The sequence below is a fragment of the Typopeltis vanoorti genome, chromosome 2, assembly GCF_054136105.1.
Source record: "Typopeltis vanoorti isolate ZY-2024b chromosome 2, IOZ_Tvanoo_1.0, whole genome shotgun sequence".
NCBI classification, from domain to species: Eukaryota; Metazoa; Arthropoda; class Arachnida; order Uropygi; family Thelyphonidae; genus Typopeltis; species Typopeltis vanoorti.
This window is the reverse complement of record NC_143550.1, coordinates 28,652,301-28,672,285: the sequence shown is the minus strand read 5'-3', so window position 1 is coordinate 28,672,285 and position 19,985 is coordinate 28,652,301. Positions and strand designations below refer to the sequence as shown.

General features: G+C 35.7%; 1 protein-coding gene across 1 annotated transcript in view; it reads right to left on the bottom strand.

The window, feature by feature from the left end:
- Positions 1-19,985, bottom strand: part of Pat1 (Protein interacting with APP tail-1) — a 265,102-nt gene that overhangs the window by 85,336 nt on the left and 159,781 nt on the right. The window lies entirely within an intron of this gene.

Sequence of the window (19,985 nt, the reverse complement as noted above, 5' to 3'; positions counted from 1 at the left end):
TCTTCCTTTCCCTCTTTTACCTTGCGGTGTCGAGGGTCCATTGATCATCGGACCTCACTCCGTTTACAGGATACGGTGGTCAGCCTTATGCCCCGGTGTATCCTATGGCCTGTAGTGTTGAGTTCTCAAGGCCAGTTTGCCTGCTTTGCGGGATGAAAAACCCCAGAATAAACTGGGGAAAAAACCCTGCTGTCCACGACCAAGATTGGCTAACTTGGCTATGGCTGAGGAAGATCCTTCAGCTCCTCACGTCACCGACGGGAATCGAACCTAGGACACTCCTTCCCCAGGCATATGGTTGCGAAGCGCATAGCCACTAGGCTAACCGTGCGGACTGGTTATTTTTTTTTATTAAGAATATAAAGGAAGCAATTCAAAAACAGAAAAGAAAAGTAAATGAGATCATAATTGTAGTAGATACTAACAACTTAACTAGTGAAAAGTTCAATATGAGAGAGGACATGAAGGGTTGTTGGAGGAGGCGAGAGTGAATTGTGCAAAAGTGAAAATCGTCAGTATTTTACCTGTATATGATAAAAAGGAATAAAGAAGGGCTATGATGGCAAATGATTTGATGCGTAGGCTGTGTAGAAGGAATGGATGTGACTTTTTGGATGTGTGGAGTGAGTTTGAGAGAAGAATTGGATTTGTATAAGTGGGACGGCCTACACCTGAATGCATTTGGTATCAGGAGTCTAGAAAAACTAATAACTGGTATGATACCTAACATAGAGAGTCAGGGAAACTAAATTATAAAAGGAGGAGTGGTGAGAATGTGAATGTAAGAGCAACAATATTATAACTGTGTTAATGAAGGGAATGGGCTTTATCATGGAAATGTTGATGAGGAGAGAATGATTCAACTTTGTGCTCGTCTGGTTCAGTTTGGACCAATCAAATGTGTGCAAAGATGTCTACATGTATAAGACATGAAAGAAGAATAGAGATCTGCAAGTTGTCTGTGTCATGCAGACTGCAGACAAGAGTATACAAAAGAAAATGCAAACAGATTATAATGTCTATACACAAATGCTAGGAGTATCAGAAACAAAGGGGTGAAGTTTGTTGCCTTAGTCAATATCTCAGGATGTAGGCATTAGTGAGACCTGGCTATTAGAATCAGACATACTAACTGGTATCAAGCGTAAATAGTACAGTATTTTTAGAGAGGATAGGAGAGAAGGGGCGTTCTGCTAATGATATCGAATGACTTCAATCCTATTAGAGTTGAAACCTTTGATTGTAATGCTACTAACAGTATTTCATGTGGCAGTGAGTTTGAAGACATCTGGTGTGAGGTGGAATCTAACAAGATCAATTACACAGTATGGTGTTGTTACAGACCTGGTGGATTGGTTGCTAGTGATGAAGAAATGCATCATCAAATAGACAAGATTAGCACGAAAAGAGTAATCATAATGGGACACTATAATTATCCAAATATTGATTGGGTAGCAGTAGAATCTCATGAGAAGAATGAAAATGCATTTATTGAGCTGTTGCGGAACAACTTCCTCAAGCAGCATGTGGCAGAAGGAACTTGAGATCAAAGAGTATTAGATTTGATTATAGTGTCAGAGGTCGTTTCAGTAAAAGATGTCTGGTTGGTGACAGTGATCATGCGGTACTCACTTGAGAAGTCACTAAATTTATGAATGTTCCCTTCAGAAAAGGTTACTGCTGAACTACAAATCAATAAATTATGACCAACTGAGAAGTACACTGAATTCAGTGGAATAGGGTCGGTTGATGGATGGGAAGAATATAGACAATACTTCATCATCATCATCAAATGCCTGAAATTTACCTTCAAGGGGTGTACAGGATATGATAGTACTACAAGAAATAAATCATTCTTCCTATCTACAATTTATCTCCAAATCAATCTGTTAGTTATCAAGACTGCAACAATATAAGATCTTATATTTCTATCTTCTAAGGCACTTTTTACCATATCAATCCACCTATATATCCTGGTGTTCCTCTGAATCTTTTTTCTACCAACCTGGCAGAGAACACTTGTTTTGCTCATCTTTCCTCTCCCATTCTGTTTAAGTGACCATACCCCTTGAGACTATCTCTGATAACACATCCCTCGATGCTAACAATGTCAAGTTATTTCCTAAAATCCTCATTTTTAATAAGATATTAACACCGATGCAATCTATTCATGCCCTTAATCTTTCTCGGGACTCTCATATCTGTAGTCTCTAGTCTTTGGTCAAGTGTTTTATTTCTAACCAAGCTCTCAGATCCATAAGTTAAAATTGGTTGGAACACTGTCTTGTATATAGATAATTTAGTGTTTTAACTAATTTCTCTCTTATCCCATATAAAGTTATTCAGTTGACTTCCTACCATACTCGCTTTATTGATTCTGTCTTCTATTTTCATGTTCAATTTACCATCTTCACTAAAAATTGTGCCTAAGTAACTGAAATGTTTCACTTGTTCTATAGGTTCTCCATTCGCAATGCAGTTAATATTTTAATGCTTCTGCCTATTTTCATTGTCTTTGTCTTGTTATTACTGATCTTCATACCAAATCTATTACAACAGTTATTCAATTTAGTCAGGGAATCTTGCAGACTTATAGTGGATTTATTTAGAAGTATAACATCATCCACATAAAGCAAAGAGCTGATATTAACATCTCCAAATTTGAGATCAGGTTTAATACCACTTTCCTTCATAATGTGATCCATATAGATAAAGAATAACAGCAGGGATAAAGTACATCCTTGTCTGACACCAGATTTAACATTAAACCATCTTCCTGTACTTCCGTCAATTCTAATTGCTGACTTTTCTGGTTGAATATCATCTACTCCAGTAGCCTCTCCACATTTCAGGCTTTTGATGGCTTTTTCTACTTCAAGTATGGGTATGTAACCCTGATTGCATGCCTGGTCAGTGTTTTTTACCACTGTGTTGTCACCGATTATTTCATTTAGCAATTTTTCGAAGTAATTACTCCATACTTCAAGGATATCTTTTTCTCCAGTTTTCATGGAATTTTCATTTCTAATTCCTTTTACAGGACTCCTTCTTCCAATTCTGAGCTTTTGCAACAGCCTCCAAAATATTTTGTCACCTTCCTAACGTTTATTTTCAATGTTATTGTCACAATCTTCCCATGACTTCCCATTAGCAAGTTTCAAGTTTTACACAGTGTTTAGTTTTCTTACATTTGTCTCTGTATTCTCTAAGAGCACAAGCTGACTTATTTGCCAGGAATTTTTGATATGCTTTCTTTTTTTCCTTCACTGCCTCTTTAACTTCCTGTGTCCCCCATGGAGTTCTGATTTTTCTATCCTAGCAGACACCCTCACCACATGCCTCTCTGGCTGAAACAATCAGTTCTCTTCAGGGCTTGCCACTAAATCTCTGATGTTTGGTTCCTGTTCTCAAAGTCTTTCATTTTTTCTTCAATAATGTTTATGTATTTTAGTCTGCAGTTCATATCTGAGAGCTGCTCAACTTTTATTCGCTTTAAAACTTTCTTACATGTTATTCTTTTCGATATGAAATTCAATTTTATCCTGCTCAAGACTAAATGGTGATCAGTTCCAATTTCAAATCCTCTGTATACTCTAGCATCCTGCACCAGGGAGAAAACATTACTATCAACAATAACATAGTCAATGAGACTTTTCTTATTCTTTGCCTCTTCTCTCTATGTGAATTTGTGAACATTTTTATGCTGGAACATGGTGTTAGTAATAACCAGTCCATGTCCTGAGCAGGAATCCAACTAGTATTTGCCATTATTATTAGCTTTGCTCTTTTCTCCAAATTTTTCCATAATATTTTTGTACAGCACTTGTGAAACAAACATTTTCACACACCATTAAGGTATGTGAATTTTCACATACCATAAATCTACACTAATATTAATTATTTGTAAATAAAAATGTTATTTTTGAATTTTATTCGTCTCTCACTCAATCTCTTAACTGATTATAATAATAATAATATTCCGGATCCAAATCTGTGATATTATCCACTCATGCAGGTCAACTCTGGTATATAATCACAATCAGAAAGAAGACAGACCACACACCCATATGCCACAGTCAATGCCTTCTGGAGCAGTGTCATGACTTTCACTTACTATAAAGATGAGTTAAGCTGCTCATTCAGAATAATGCTTCATGGTATAAACAACACCAAGAGAGGAAAAATTACATTTATTAAACTTTTAAACTTGCTAATATTTCACTGATTTTTTACCCAGCATTGTCAGAGCATAAGTGTAACTGTGACAGGCAGATAGCACTGAACTATGTAATTAGTGGAAAAAGATTATTCAAATTGTAACTGAAAACAAAATTAATGTCCTTACTTGGTGCCCTCTGAGGGCTAGACAACCATTTACAGCTCTTCACAGTGAAGCTGTTCCAGACTACAACGACAAAAACACAGTGGTGAAGCTAGACGATGTTCTGAAAAGTTGGAAGTTCAGCGAAGATAATTTAAAGGAATTCTTAAGTCAAAAAGGTGGAAAAGAACATTATGAGGGAAATAAACAGTTATCTCAAAATTAACATGATTTTCTTTTAAATGAAGCTGAGTTATATATCATGAACAAAAGTGATATAGTTTCTCTCAAAGCAACAGACAGTTCCTTTTGAAAGGAAAACACACTTAAATAGAGTGTGTTTTCCTTTTCAGAAAACACACTCTATTTAAGTGCTAGTAAACTTGTGTTCAAGGATAAGGAAGAATTTTCCACAAGTAAAAAGGTAACTTCAAATTCTCTTTGTATTTCAAGGAAATAGAAAAGGAACTGTTGTTGCAGAGAATATTATTATTATACAAGGACCTCCATGGAGTCAGTGTACTCATCGTAGGGACTCAATTATCCACACAGTCTATCATACCTCTCCTTGAACCCATTAACAGACAAAGCACTCATAACTGACTCTGGCAACTCATTCCACTCATTCACAACTCTCCAAGCAAAAAATCTAGTCCTCACATCCCTACTGACCATACCTTTATTCAACTTCCAGGGATGACTCCTTGTTCTGGTCCCTCTAGCCATGTGCGAAACATTTCCCCTGCATCTATCCTATAAAATCCATTAAGGAACTTAAATGTTTCAATCATATCCCCTCTTTTTCTTCTATCAACCAACTTCTGCAATCCACACACTTTCAATCTATCCTCACACATCTTAATGCAGTGTTCTCAACATGAAGCGTATGCCCCACAGTGGGGCAATTTGAATATTTTTGGGGGAAATTAGAAAATGTACATGTACATATTTATATATATTTATATTATACTTTTTTTAGAATTTGGCTGACTATTATGCTGGCGGGGGGGGGGGGGGGCATCAAAATCTTTGAGATTGATGTGGGGCATGATCCAAAAAAGGTTGAGAAACATGCCTCAATGTCTTCAAACCACATTCTCTTGGGTCTATCATTTCCATCCAGTTTCCTTCTAATATTAATTTCTGAATGCCTTCTTGTCTAGTTAATGTCCAAAATATTTAAGTTTTCATTCTTGAATGATTTTCATTAATGTTCTTTTCATTTTTGCCTTCTTTAAAACATCTTCGTTTTTCAGTTTCTCAGTCCATGATATTTTCAACATTCTTCTGATGGTCCGCATTTCGAAAGCTTATAATTTTTTCTCTACTTCTTTATTTAGAGTCCAAGTTTCACTGTTGTAGAGAAGGCTTGACCAGACACTTTATTAATCTTTCTCTTGTGTCTATGTTAATGTCTCTAGATGTTAGAACAATTTTCATATAAATAAAGGCTTTTTCTGCTATCTCTATTCTTCTTTTCATTTCTTCGAGGGAATTTCCTCCATCTGTACACATTTGTCCCAAATATATAAAAGATTGAACCTGTTCAATTTTATTTTGGTTAACAGTTATATTTTTTAGTTTCTTATTATTGGTTCTTTTGATATAATCATGCACTTTATTTTCTTCAAGTTAACAATTAATCTCATATATAAGCTTCTGTTGTGAATTTCTGTGACTAAGTTTTGAAAATCATCTTCATATTCAGCTATAAGACCCATATCATCTGTACGCCTGAAGTTGTTGAAGTTCCTATCTCCTATTTTTACACCCTTCAATTCTGCAATATCTTTAAAAACTTGTTCAATATATGTGGTGCTTAAGGGTCAAAGCTGTATAACTGAGAGGAGACCTCCACATAGCCTTTAAAGAATGCGGAGAACCGACCAGGGATTCTGACCTAACGTCCAATCCTCACCTTCTCGTGGTGCACCCTGTTGGGTATCTACCTAGATACTGAACGAAAGAGGATGGGCTGGCAATTTGGGATTTAGCCGACCAAATTGTATTCTTATTGGCTTAAACCAGTATAGAAAATAATGGTACAACAAGACAAAATTTCACTCCGGCTGGGGCATCGCCCGGTTAAACAAGGCCCCCATTGTTTTTGCCAGGGAACCAAAGCGAACAGCGCAAAATCAGCTACTGGAACAAATCTGAAAGCACACACCCCCAACTCAACATCACCAGAGTTGAAGATCGGTACTATCAACATAAGATGCCTGAATGGCAAAGAAATGGAGCTAGCTGAAGAATTAGATAAGTACCAGATCGACATAATAGGGGTGACTGAAACAAAAAAGAAAAAAACTGGTGAGATCTTTCTGAGCAATAAATACAAAATGTTATACTCAGGAAATTACAATCAAGGAAAAGGAGTAGCCATAGCATTCAACACAACATACGAGGCTAATCTTCTTGAATGGCAGGCAGTCTCAAGTAGAGTAATGTGGGCAAATATCAGAATGGGGAATTGGACAATGAGACTTATTTGTGCCTATGGTCCCACAGAAGGTTCTACTAAGGTAGAAGTGGAGGAATTTTTTGATGCTTTAGAAAAAGCAACTGACACAATGAAAAAGGAAAAGTTGGTCCTTGTTGGGGATCTAAATAGCAGAGTAGGAAACGATTGTGAGACATACATAAATATTTTGGGAAAATTTGAAGAAAAGAGCAAAGCTAATAATAATGGCAAATACCTGTTGGATTTCTGCTCAGGACATAGACTGGTTATTACTAACACCATGTTTCAACATAAAAATGTGCACAAATTCACATGGAGAGAAGAGTCTCATTGACTATGTTATTGTTGATAGTGATGTTTTCTTCCTAGTGCAGGACACCAGAGTGTACAGAGGATTTGAAATTGGAAGTGATCACTATTTAGTCTTGAGCAAGATAAAATTGAATTTCATATTGAAAAGAATAATAACATGTAAGAAAAATTTTAAAGCGAATAAAAGTTGAGCGGCACTCAGATGTGAACAGTAGACTAAAATACACAAAGATTATTGAAGAAAAAATGAAAGAGTTTGAGAACAGGAACCAAACCTTGGAGAATCAGTAGCAAGCCTTGAAGAAAACCCTGATTGATTCAGCCAGAAAGGCATGTGGTGAGATTGTCTGCAAGGATAGAAAAATCAGAATTCCATGGTGGACACAGGAAGTTAAAGAGGCAGTGAAGGAAAAGAAGAAAGCATATCAAAAGTTCCTCGCAAATAATTCCATTTGTGCTCTTAGAGAATACAGAAACAAATGTAAGAAAGCTAATCACTGTGTAAAACTGGCTAAACAAAAGTCATGGGAGGACTTTGGCAAGAACATAGAAAATAAATATCAAGAAAGTGGAAGTAAGATATTCTGGAGGTTGTTGAAGAAGCTTAGAAATGGAAGAAAGAGTGCTGTAAAAGGAATTAGAGATGATAAAGGTGACATGAAAACAGGAGAAAAAGATATCCTTGAAGTATGGAGTAATTACTTCGAAAAATTGCTAAATGAAACAAGCAGTGATAGCACAGTGGTAAAAAACACTCAACAAACATACAGTGAGGAATACATATCCATACTTGAAGTAGAAAAAGCCATCAAAGGCTTGAAATGTGGAAAGGCAGCAGGAGTAGATGATATTCGACCAGAAATGCTGAAGTATGGTGGTATAAAAGTCTTACAGTGGCTGCACTGCATAGTTCAGAAAGCCTGGACAGAGGGACAAATTCCCGATGATTGGAGTAGAACTCTAATAGTACCCATATATAAAAAGGGAAATAAAACTGAATGTGAGAATTACAGAGGTATTTTCCTACTGAGTGTTCCTGGCAAGATCTATGCAAGTATACTTGAGAAACGGTTGAGAAGAATTGTGGAAGAAAAGCTTGGTAAAGAACAAGCTGGATTCAGGCCTAACAGAGGCTGTCAAAATCAGATCTTCACTTTACGACAAATAGTTGAGAACGCATGGGAATAAAACAGAGATCTATTTAAGTTTTGTCGATCTGGAAAAGGCATATGACAAGGTGCCAAGAGAGAAGCTATTCAATATGCTACAGTTATATGGTGTCAATGGGGCATTATATCAAGCAATACTTAGTCTTTGAGTTGCAAGTCAGTAGTTAGAATTGAAGGAAGTACAGGAAGATGGTTTAATGTTAAATCTGGTTTGTATCATTTACATACAAATGTTTAATTTGTATGTAAATGATATTGGTGATCAATAAATATCAGCTGCACATTGTATTTAAACCTTATGTGAAATTGGCAATTCTCATCCATTTACCTAAACATAAAAAATATGCTCAATACTATTGCTATAGCAAGTTGGGTCTAACAGACCATGCCTTGTATACTCCCCCCTTCACACAGAATCAAGTATGGCTTCATAAATTTACCAAAAATCGGAAAAAGTCATTTTAAGATCTAATTAATACTTGTTTTCTCTCTTTTTCCAACATAGATGGTGCCTAATTAGGACCTTATTTCTTTGTGTTGTCCGTTACAATTTTTTAAACTAATACCACTGTTATACCAAATTGTTGTTTCACATACCTGTGACAAACTGTTTTTGTTCTCTGAAGATGCTGGATATCATACCAGCAAAATATCAGCACATAAGTTAATAAATATTAGTTATCTTCTTATCATTCTATGTCATTCTTATCATCAATAAGTAGGATAATAACTGTTGGATTATGTGATTGAAAGGAAGCTGTGCAAGTTGGAAAATTCAATACAGTCATATCTCATTAAGATTAGACTGGTGTTTTAATTCTGCTTCTGATTCTCAAAAAAAGTCTTTATTTTTATTTAATTCATTTTTTATTTATTTTTTGTGGTGAAGCATAGAGGGTTCTTTTTTTTTTTTTTTTTTTTCATTTGATTCTCTACTAAGGAAGAAGTGGAGGAATTTTTTTAAGTTATCAGAACAGGCAGCTGACATAAAGAAAATGGAAAATGTGGTCCTTGTTGGAGATCTTAACAGCAGAGTAGGAAATGAAACCCACCGTATAGGAACACTTTGGGAAAATTTTAGAGAAAAGGGCAAAGCGCTAATAATAATGGTAAGTATTTACTGGACTTCTGCTCAGGACATGGACTAGTCATTATTTATGAATGAAAGATGAAAAAAGAAAAATACACAGCAGTATAAATTACTCAGCAAAATAATAAAAAATAAATGCACTAAGGCTAAAGACAAGTGGCTAAATGAAAATTGTAAAGAAACAGAGGAATTGGGAAATAAACACAATAGTAAAGACATGCATAAGTCAATCCTAGCTCTGCCAAATAAATGAAAACATCAACTGTAATCTTTGTATAAAAGATCAGAATGAAAAAATACTACTAGAAACACAAGATATCATAAAAAGATGGAAATAATACGGAAAAGAACTGTTCGACTCTGATTGCACAGATGCACCAGATATACAAAATATAGATGGTGAACCAATTATGTATGAAGAAATAGAATATGCTATAACTCAAATGAAAACAGGTAAAACACCAGGCCCTGATCACATCCCTATTGAATTTTTAAAGAAATTAAATGAAAACACAATTAATGACCTAAAGATTATTTTTATTATCTATGATGCAGTATACATCCCTGATAAATAAAGAAAATCCATCTTTGTCGCTATCCCCAAAATTTCAAGGATTTTGAATGTTCAGAATAATAAGTTTAACAAGCCATGTTATGCAATTACTACTGAGAATAATGATACAAAGAATAAAAGCCACTTTGTCAATAGAAATAGAAGACACTCAATCAGGTATTCAAAAAGACAAAGGTACAAGAGAAGGAATTTTCAATTTGAAAACATTATGCAAAAGAAGCCTCAATAACCAGAAAAGCATATATATCTTTGTTTTATTGATTATACCATAGCATTTGATTCAATAGATCACAAGAAATTAATGCATATCCTGCAGAATAAGGGGTTAAAAGGAAAAGAGCTATGTATAATTACAAATATATACTGGAATCAAATGGCCTAAATAAGATACAAAAATGCATATTCTGACAACTTTGAAATCAAAAAAAGGATTAAGATATATGATTTATCACCCGTACTGTATTATTTATATATATATATATATATCATCAAATTCCTGCCATGTACCCTCAAGGGGTGTACAGGATATAATAGTACTACATGAAAAATTTACATTACTAACTTCATATCTACAATTTTCCTAGAAATAAGCCTGTTACTTGACAAGACTCCAAAATTATCAGATCTTATATTTCTATTGTCTAAGGCACTTTATACCATATCAATCCACCTATATCTTGGTCTTCCTCTGGGCCGTTTTCCTGCCAACCTGGCAGAGAACATTTGTTTTGCTAATCTTTCCTCGCCCTTTATGTTTAAGTAACCATACCACCTGAGATTAGGTCTGCTAACGCATTCCCGGATGCTGACAATGTCAAGTTCTATCCTAATATCCTCGTTTTTAATATGACATCGCCATTGATGCCAGCTGTTCACACCTATAATCTTTCTCAGGACTCTCATAAGTTAAAACTGGTTTGAACACTGTCTTGTATACAGCTAATTTAGTGTTCTGACTAATTTCTCTCTAATTCCATATGAATTTATTCAACTGACTTCCTACTATACCAGCTTTGTTGATTCTGTTGTCTATTTCCATATTTAATTTACCATCTTCACTAAAAATCGTGTTTAAGTAGCTGAAATGTTTTACTTGTTACACAGGTTCTCCATTTACAATGCAGTTGACATTTTCAACGATTCTTCCTATTTTCATTGTTTTTATCTTTTTATTGCTGACGTTCATACCATATCTTTTACAACAGCTATTCAGTTTAGTCAGTGAATCTTGCAGACTTGTAGCAGATTTATTTAGAAGTATAACATCATCCGCATAAAGCAAAGAGCTGAAATTAACATCTCCAATTTTGATATCAGGTTTAATACCACTTTCCTTCATAATGTGATTCATATAGAAAATAAATAATGGAGGTGATAAGGTACATCCTTGTCTGACACCAGATTTAACATTAAACCATCTTCCTGTACTTCATTCAATTCTAACTGATGACTTGCAACTCAAATAAAGACTAAGTATTGCTTGATATAATGCCCCATTGACACCATATAACTGTAGAGCATTGAATAGCTTCTCCCTTGGCATCTTGTCATATTCCCATGATTTTTCAAACTATTTGTCATAAAATGAAGATCTGATCCTGGCAGCCTATATTTGACCTGAATCCAGCTCGTTCTTCACCAACTTTTCTTCCACAATTCTTCTCAACCGTTTCTCAAGTATACTTGCATAAATCTTACCAGGCACACTCAGTAAGGAAATACCTCTGTAATTTTTATATAAAGTCTTATATATATTTATTTATCAAGAGTTATATAAAGTCTTACAGTGGCATAAAAGCCACTGCAAGACTTTTATAGAACCATACTTTAGCATTTCTAGTCAAATATCATTTACTCCTGCGGCCTTTCCACATTTCAAGCCTTTGATAGCTTTTTTAGTTCAAGTATGGATATGTATAATTGAATGTATGCCTGTTGAGAGTTTTTACCACTGTGCTATTACTGCTTGTTTCATTTAGCAATTTTTCGAAGTAATTACTCCTTACTTCAAGGATATCTTTTTCTCCCGTTTTCATGTCACCTTTATCATCTCTAACTCCTTTTACAGCACTCTTTCCTGCATTTCTAAGCTTTTTCAACAACTGCCAGAATATTTTAACACCTTCTTGATATTTATTTTCTATGTTCTTGCCAAAGTTCTCCCATGACTTTTGTTTAGCCAGTTTTACACAGTGATTAGCTTTCTTACATTTGTTTCTGTATTCTCTAAGAGCACAAGTGGAATGATTTGCCAGGAACTTTTGACCATGGTTCTGATTTTTCTATCCTTGCAGACAACCTCACCACGTCTTTCTGGCTGAATCAATCAGGGTTTTCTTCAAGGCTTGCTACTCAATCTCCAAGGTTTGGTTCCTGTTCTCAAACTCTTTCATTTTTCCTTCAATAATCTTTGTGTATTTTAGTCTACTGTTTACATCTGAGAGCCGCTCAACTTTTATTCGCTTTAAAATTTTTCTTACATGTTATTATTCTTTTCGATATGAAATTCAATTTTATCTTGCTCAAGAATAAACAGTGATCACTTCCAATTTCAAATCCTCTATACACTCTGGTGTCCTGCGCCAGGGAGAAAACATCACTATCAACAACAACATAGTCAATGAGAAACTCAAAGAGTTTCATGCCTTTTATACAGTAGAAACTATATAAAGTTTGGCGATTCCAAGTGTAAGCAAATACCTGGATACTTCAGCAACTGACCCTCGAGGTAGTGCAAGCTGAGGCAACTCATGTCTAAGGTCGAGCAAGCTCCGATCACTATTCTTGATATTTACCCATAATGTGAACTTAGCTCCTAGGAGCTGTATTACTGTTCAACATTATGAGAGAAGGTCACTACCCAGACCGGTTTCAACCTTTATTGATGTCTCATCAATGAGTAGGTAGACCTAGTTAATATCAAGTTTGTAGCGAACAGAACTTATCACCCTTCTATGAGTATTGCCGAGAGGTGTCCTAATAAATTATTAGACATATGAAGAGCCAAAGGCTTCAATTCGGCGACATATAACTTGTTTAAGTTAAGGGATATATATCCCATATCGTTTCTTAGCCGAATAAGAAACTCAAAGAGTTTCATGCCAAATATAGTAGAAACTATATAAAGTTCGGCGATTCCAAGCGATAAGCAAATACCTGGATACTGCAGCAACTGACCCTTAAGGTAGTGCAAGCTGAGGCAACTCATGTCTACAAATACGTTACAAACTTGATATTAACTAGGTCTACCTACTCACTGATGAGGAGTTTTAATTTTTCTATCCTTGCAGACAACTTCACCACTTGCCTCTCTAGCTGAATCAATCAGGGCTTTCTTCGAGGCTTGCCACTGAATCTCAAAGGTTTGTTTCCTGTTCTCAAACTCTTTCATTTTTCCTTCAATAATCTTTGTGTATTTTAGTCTACTGTTCACATCTGAGAGCCGCTCAACTTTTGTTCGCTTTAAAATTTTTCTTACATGTTATTCTTTTCGATATGAAATTCAATTTTATCTTGCTCAAGACTAAATAGTGATCACTTCCAATTTCAAATCCTCTGTACACTCTGGTGTCCTGCACCAGGAAGAAAACATCACTATCAACAATAACATAGTCAATGAGACTTTTCTTATTCCTTGCCTCTTCGCTCCATGTGAATTTGTGCACATTTTTATGTTGAAACATGGTGTTAGTAATAACCAGTCTATGTCCTGAGCAGAAATCCAACAGGTATTTGCCATTATTATTAGCTTTGCTCTTTTCTCCAAATTTTCCCAAAATATTTATGTATGTCTCACAATCATTTCCTACTCTGCTATTTAGATCCCCAACATGGACCAACTTTTTCTTTTTCATTGTGTCAGTTGCTTTTTCTAAAGCATCAAAAAATTCCTCCACTTCTACCTTAGTAGAACCTTCTGTGGAACCATAGGCACAAATAAGTCTCATTGTCCAATTCCCCATTCTGATATTTGCCCGACATAACTCTACTTGAGACTGCCTGCCATTCAAGAAAATTAGCCTAGTATTTAGTGTTGAATACTATGGCTACTCCTTCTTTTCCTTGATTGTCATTGCCTGAATATAACATTTTGTATTTATTGCTCAGAAAGATCTCACCAGTTTTTGTCTTTTTTTTGTTTCAGTCACCCCTAATATGTCGATCTGGTACTTATCTAATTCTTCAGCTAGCTCCATTTCTTTGCCATTCAGGCTTCTTATGTTGATAGTACCGATCTTCAACTCTGGTGATGTTGAGTTGGGGTGTGTGCTTTCAGATTTGTTCCACTAGCTGACTTTTCGCTGTTTGCCCTGGTTCTCTGGCAAAAACAACGGGGGCCTTGTTTAACCGGGCGATGCCCCAGCCGGCATGAAATTTTGTCATGTCTACCATCATTTTTTTTTATTTTGGTTTAACCAATAAGAATACAATTTGGTCGGCTAAATCCCTTAAGTCTCCTAAATCCTAAAATCCCAAATCTCCTCTCAGTTATACAGCTTTGACCCTTAAGCACCCCATACCAATAACGTTCATGATGCCCCCGTACCAATAACATTCATGACACCCTAGCCGGCATGAAATTTTGTCATGTCGTACCATTATTTTTTTATTTTGGTTTAACCAATAAGAATACAATTTGGTCGGCTAAATCCCAAATTGCCAGCCCATCCTCGTTCGTTCAGTATCCAAGTAGATACCCAACAGGGTGCACCACGAGAAGGTGAGGATTGGACATTAGGTTAGAAGCCCTGGTCGGTTCTCCGCATTCCTTTAAAGGCTATGTGGAGGTCTCCTCTCAGTTATACAGCTTTGACCCTTAAGCACCCCGTACCAATAAGATTAGAAAAGATAAAGGTTAAAAATTATCAGAGAGAGAGAAGAAAAAAAATGACTGGAGTAATTACTTTGAAAGACTTAAATGAACCAAGCAGTGACAGAATTGTGCTAGGCAATTTTCAAGAGAAATGCAAAGAGGAGTATAGTATGCCCACGCTTTAGAGATCTCTACTTGGAAACTTGCCAAGAATAGCTGATTCATGCTGAAGAGGAGAAAGAAATGAAGGACGTACGAATCGGTCGCCAACATGCGAAATCACGTGCTTTGTAGGTAATATTTTTCAACTGTTATACAAGCAACATAGTTAATTACAATGATCATAAAAGAGAAGTTAATTTTCAGACGTGTGATAATAATAAACTTATCTCACAATACGGACTGATTACCCTATTATTGGAATGGATTCTCCTTTTTGTGACATGCGCACAAGTGTCGAAGGGTCTCTAATCTGTGGGCGAACTATACACATCAATTAATGAGGTAGAAAAAGTGGTCAAAAACTTGAAATATGGAAAGGCAGCTGGAGTAGATAATATTTGACCTGAAATGTTTAAGTATGGAGGTATAAAAGTTTTGCAGCACTTAAAAAAAACTTTAGTATAGAATTACAGAGGAATTTCTCTACTTAGTGTTCCAGGGTAGAGGAACATTTCAAATCCAGAAGATTTAAATGAGGATATTCAGTTGTTTGCTGATGATGCAAAACTAGGGAGGGCAATAGTGATCAAGGTGATGTAGATATCTTACAGGATGATTTAAATAAACTGGCAGTATGGGCAAAGGACAATGGTTGTCAATTAAATGTCCTAAAATGTAAGGTAATGTGCTGTGGAATGAAAAGATTATACACTTCATATCATATTGAGGGTACTAGTTTACAGGAAATTGATGAGGCTAATGAATTGGGGGTGATGGTGGATAGAGATATGAAATTCACAGGACATATTGCAAGAGTTGGTAAAATAGCTCAGAGGATTACTTGTATCCTGAAGAACACACTGAAGTGTTCTTCAGGATACAAGTAATCCTCAAATAAAGATAGAGAGATTGTTATTCCTCTTTATTGGACTATGATTCGGCTACGTCTTGACTACTTTGAGCAGATTTGGTCACCTGCATTTCTTGGGGATTGGGAGGTGGTGGAAGGGATTCAGAGACAAGTGACCAAGCTGGTGACAGGCCTGTAGAGTGTTTCCTATGAGGATGGATTGAAGGTGTGTGGTTTGCAGAGTTTAACTGACAGGCAGAGGAGAGGAGATATGATAGAAACTTATAAGTTACTAAAGAGATTATATATGATTGACACAGAAGAAATTTTTCAATACATGGAATAGGGGAAAACACACGCAATAATATATTTCACGTAATAATGATATTATTATTATTACGTGACACCTCCAGGGAGTCCAAAGACTCATCGAGGGAGGGTACCTACCCTACAACTCTCTGTCTTCACCAAATACAATGAACCGCAACTACACCGACAGTATTTATTGCTCACCACCACTACTATTTTCACAGACAATCACAAACACCCATACCCACGACAGGATTCAAACCCACAGCCTTTTGGCTGGAGAGCAGATACGCTAACCACTTGGCCAACCAGGCTGGCAAACTTAATAATTTTAATAATAAAATTAATAAATAGGCAAACTTTGCCTATGCTTGGCTAGAGGATAAAAACAAGAATATTATTTAAACTATAAATCTAATCCTTAAAATGTATTTGTGGCATAACTGTAAACAACAAAATTTCATGATAACCACAGTAATCAAATTTTAATGAACATACAAATTTCTTGTTTAGTATAATTTATTTTGCAAACAAGCAGAAAAACTTTTTTACAACCAAAGGAATAGTTTGTTGGGGAAATGGCAAGAAACAGAACAAAGAAAATGGTAGAAAATCTTAACTAATTTGTTAACCTTCCTAATTTTCTTCTTGATTTATGCTCACGCATAGGCTTACACTTTACCATGCAAGCATTCAAAAAGCCAAATCTAATAGAATAGGGAGATTAATCTTTATTCCCCGTAGTGTCCTATATATATATATATATATTGCACTAATTCTTGTGGCTAGTTTGCCTGTTTTGAGGGATGAAAAACCCCAGTTTACAGGAGAAAAAAATCTTCAATCTCCATATGAGACTTACCATTTGGTTGAAAACACGTGATAAAGGTTTCTCACTTCATATGTGAGAATTTGAACCTGAGTCTTTGCAATGGGCTCATTTAAAAAAAATAAGGGATGGAGACTCACTTTCAACCAAAGTGATTAATAATAAAACATTGAGTTTATTTGGTTGTTATGATTAAAATACAATGAGAAGAAACTGGCTAGTTTCACCACTGATTACTTTTAGCTTCTTCAGGATAAAAATAAATGTACAGTTGACAAATAAGATATAAATCAGCAAGAAGAAGCTGGCAAAACTGTTGCTGTATGAACAATTGAAAAAAATGTGGAGAGAGTGAAGGGTAGCACAAATCATTCGTCTTCCAGCATTATTTGAAGATGATTAGCTGATAAGTAGAAATAGGGAATATGAAATAATCTAAAGACTTCCAGATATCACATGGAATCACTCTTTGATTCTGTATGGGAAAACCACATGGGAAAAAAAAATGACTGTGGTAGGTTCTTTTTATCTGATAAGGGAAAACGTTTTCTTCCAGAGAGGCACAGAGGTTTTATTCCGATCTCTCTCATGATTAGAGACTAAACCTGATCTTTCTTCTCTATGAGCCGCATCACTGAGATGTTCTTTTTTTTCTTATCTTGAAACTTCTACATACCTGAACTACGTAAGAAAGGCCACAGGAACAAAGAATTCTGTAAATTCCTGAATGCCTGGCAGAGGGGATTACTGTCTTTGGGAGAACAAAGGAGGCTGCACAAGGTGAGAACAAGTTTTAATGTCACTCTGATGTTATGAGATTTGAGGAATCTGGTAATTTTGATTGAAAGGCTACTGTTGTAGGGGATTGAAACTGAAAATTTCTTGTGGTGCACCCTGTTAGGTATCTACCTGGATACTGAAAAACGAGGATGGGCTAGCAATTTGGGATTTAGCCGACTAAATTGTATTCTTATTGGCTTAAACCAAAACATAAAATGACGGTTCGACATGACAGAATTTTATGCCGGTTGGAGTATTGTCTAGTTAAACAAGATCCCCATTGTTTTTGCAAGGGAACCAGGATGAAGAGCGAAAAAGTCAGCTACTGGAACAAATCCTGAAACACACTCCCAAGTCAACAGAGCTCAAGATCGGTACTACCAACATAAGAATCCTGAATGGCAAAGAAATAGAGCTCACTGAGGAATTGGATAAGGTACCAGAATCGTACTTTCTAGAAATCGTGGGAACATAACAAAGATCTGTATTTAAGTTTTGTAGATCTGGAAAAGGTGTATGACAGGGTGGCATGAGAGAAGTTGTTCAAAACACTACAGTTGTATGGTGTCGATTTAGCATTATATCAAGCAATACTTTGTCTTTATTTGAGTTGTAAGTCAGCAGTGGAACTGAATGAAGTAAGTACAGGAAGATGGTTTGATGTTAAATATGGTGTCGGACCAGGATGTACATTATCCCATCTGTTATTTATTATCTATATGGATCTCATTATGAAAGAAAGTGGTATTATACCAGATATCAAAATTGGAGATGTTAATCTCAGCTCTTTACTTTATGCAAATGATGTTATACTCCTAAATAAATCCAGTACAAGTCTGCAAGATTCCCTCACTAAATTGAATAACTGTTGTAATAGATTTGGTATGAAGGCAAGTACTAACAAGACAAAGACAATGCAAATAGGTAGAAGCACTGAAAATATCAACTGCACTGTGAATGGAGAACCTATAGAATAAGTAAAACATTTCAGCTACTTAGGCACGATTTTTAGTGAGGATGGTAAATTAAATATGGAAATAGACAACAGAATCAATAAAGCTGATATGGTAGGAAGTGAACTGAATAAATTTATATGGAATAAGAGAGAAATTAGTTAAAACACTAAATTAGTTATATACAAGACAGTGTTCAAACCAATTTTAACTTATGGATCTGAGAGCTGGGTTAGAAATAAAATACTTGACCAAAGACTAGCGACTACTAAAATGAGAGGCCTGAGAAAGATTAGAGGCATGAACAGATAGCATCAGTGTCAATATTATATTAAAAATGACGATTTTAGGAAATAACTTGATGTTGTTGGCAGAGATAGTCTCAAGTGGTATGGTCACTTAAACAGAATGGGAGAGGAAAGATGAGCAAAACAAGTGTTCTCTGCCAGGTTGGTAGAAAAAGAGACTAAGAGGAAGACCAAGATATAGGTGGATTGATATGGTAAAAAGTGCCTCAGAAGATAGAAATATAAGATCTGATAAGGTTGGAGTCTGGACAGGTAACAGATTGATTTGCAGAAAAATTGTAAATTTGTAAATAGGAATATAGTAATGGTGTAAGTTTTTCATGTGGTACTATCATATCATGTACATCCCCCCCCCTTGAGGGTACATATAAGCAATTTGATGATTATGATGAACAATTCCTACTTTTTGTAATGGACAGTGAAGAAATGATGAATGGAGTCAACATTTAGTACAAGTGGGCATGTGAAACCATTCTCAGATGTTTTTGAGATAGGGATGTAAAGACAGTGTGTGAAAAGTGTTGTGTGATGTGATGAGAAGAGTTCAATGAGGCCTAGAACTCATCAGCAAGGGCATTTATGTACACTGAGATGATGCAAGATTGCAGTCTGATGAAGAGATTGAATAACTGGACAGTTTTTGGACATAATGTGAGCTGTTCTTGACGAAGGAATCCAAATCTCATATGTAGTCCGCTAGGAAATTTGAGAGGTGTTTGGATAAAAGGTAAGTGGAAGAACTCATTCCATCCACTATAGGTTTTAAGGGAATACCAGTCTTGTAGATCTTTAGAACATAGGACAATCTTGGAGTTAATGGGTGCACTGACTCAAGTTTCTGCTTTAATTGAGTTGGCCAGGAGTTTATAGTTTCTTTGTGATTTGTCCGTGAGGGGTGATTGGGGAGATGTAAGTAGTGGAATCTGAAAGAATGGGAGAAACCTGACTTGTGATGTTCACCTTGTTTATGATGTTGCAGTACCTTGAGAATGATGATGTCTTTGTTCTTTCTTAATTTTGAAAGTGCTCTCCTGTCTGAAAGGAGGGGCAG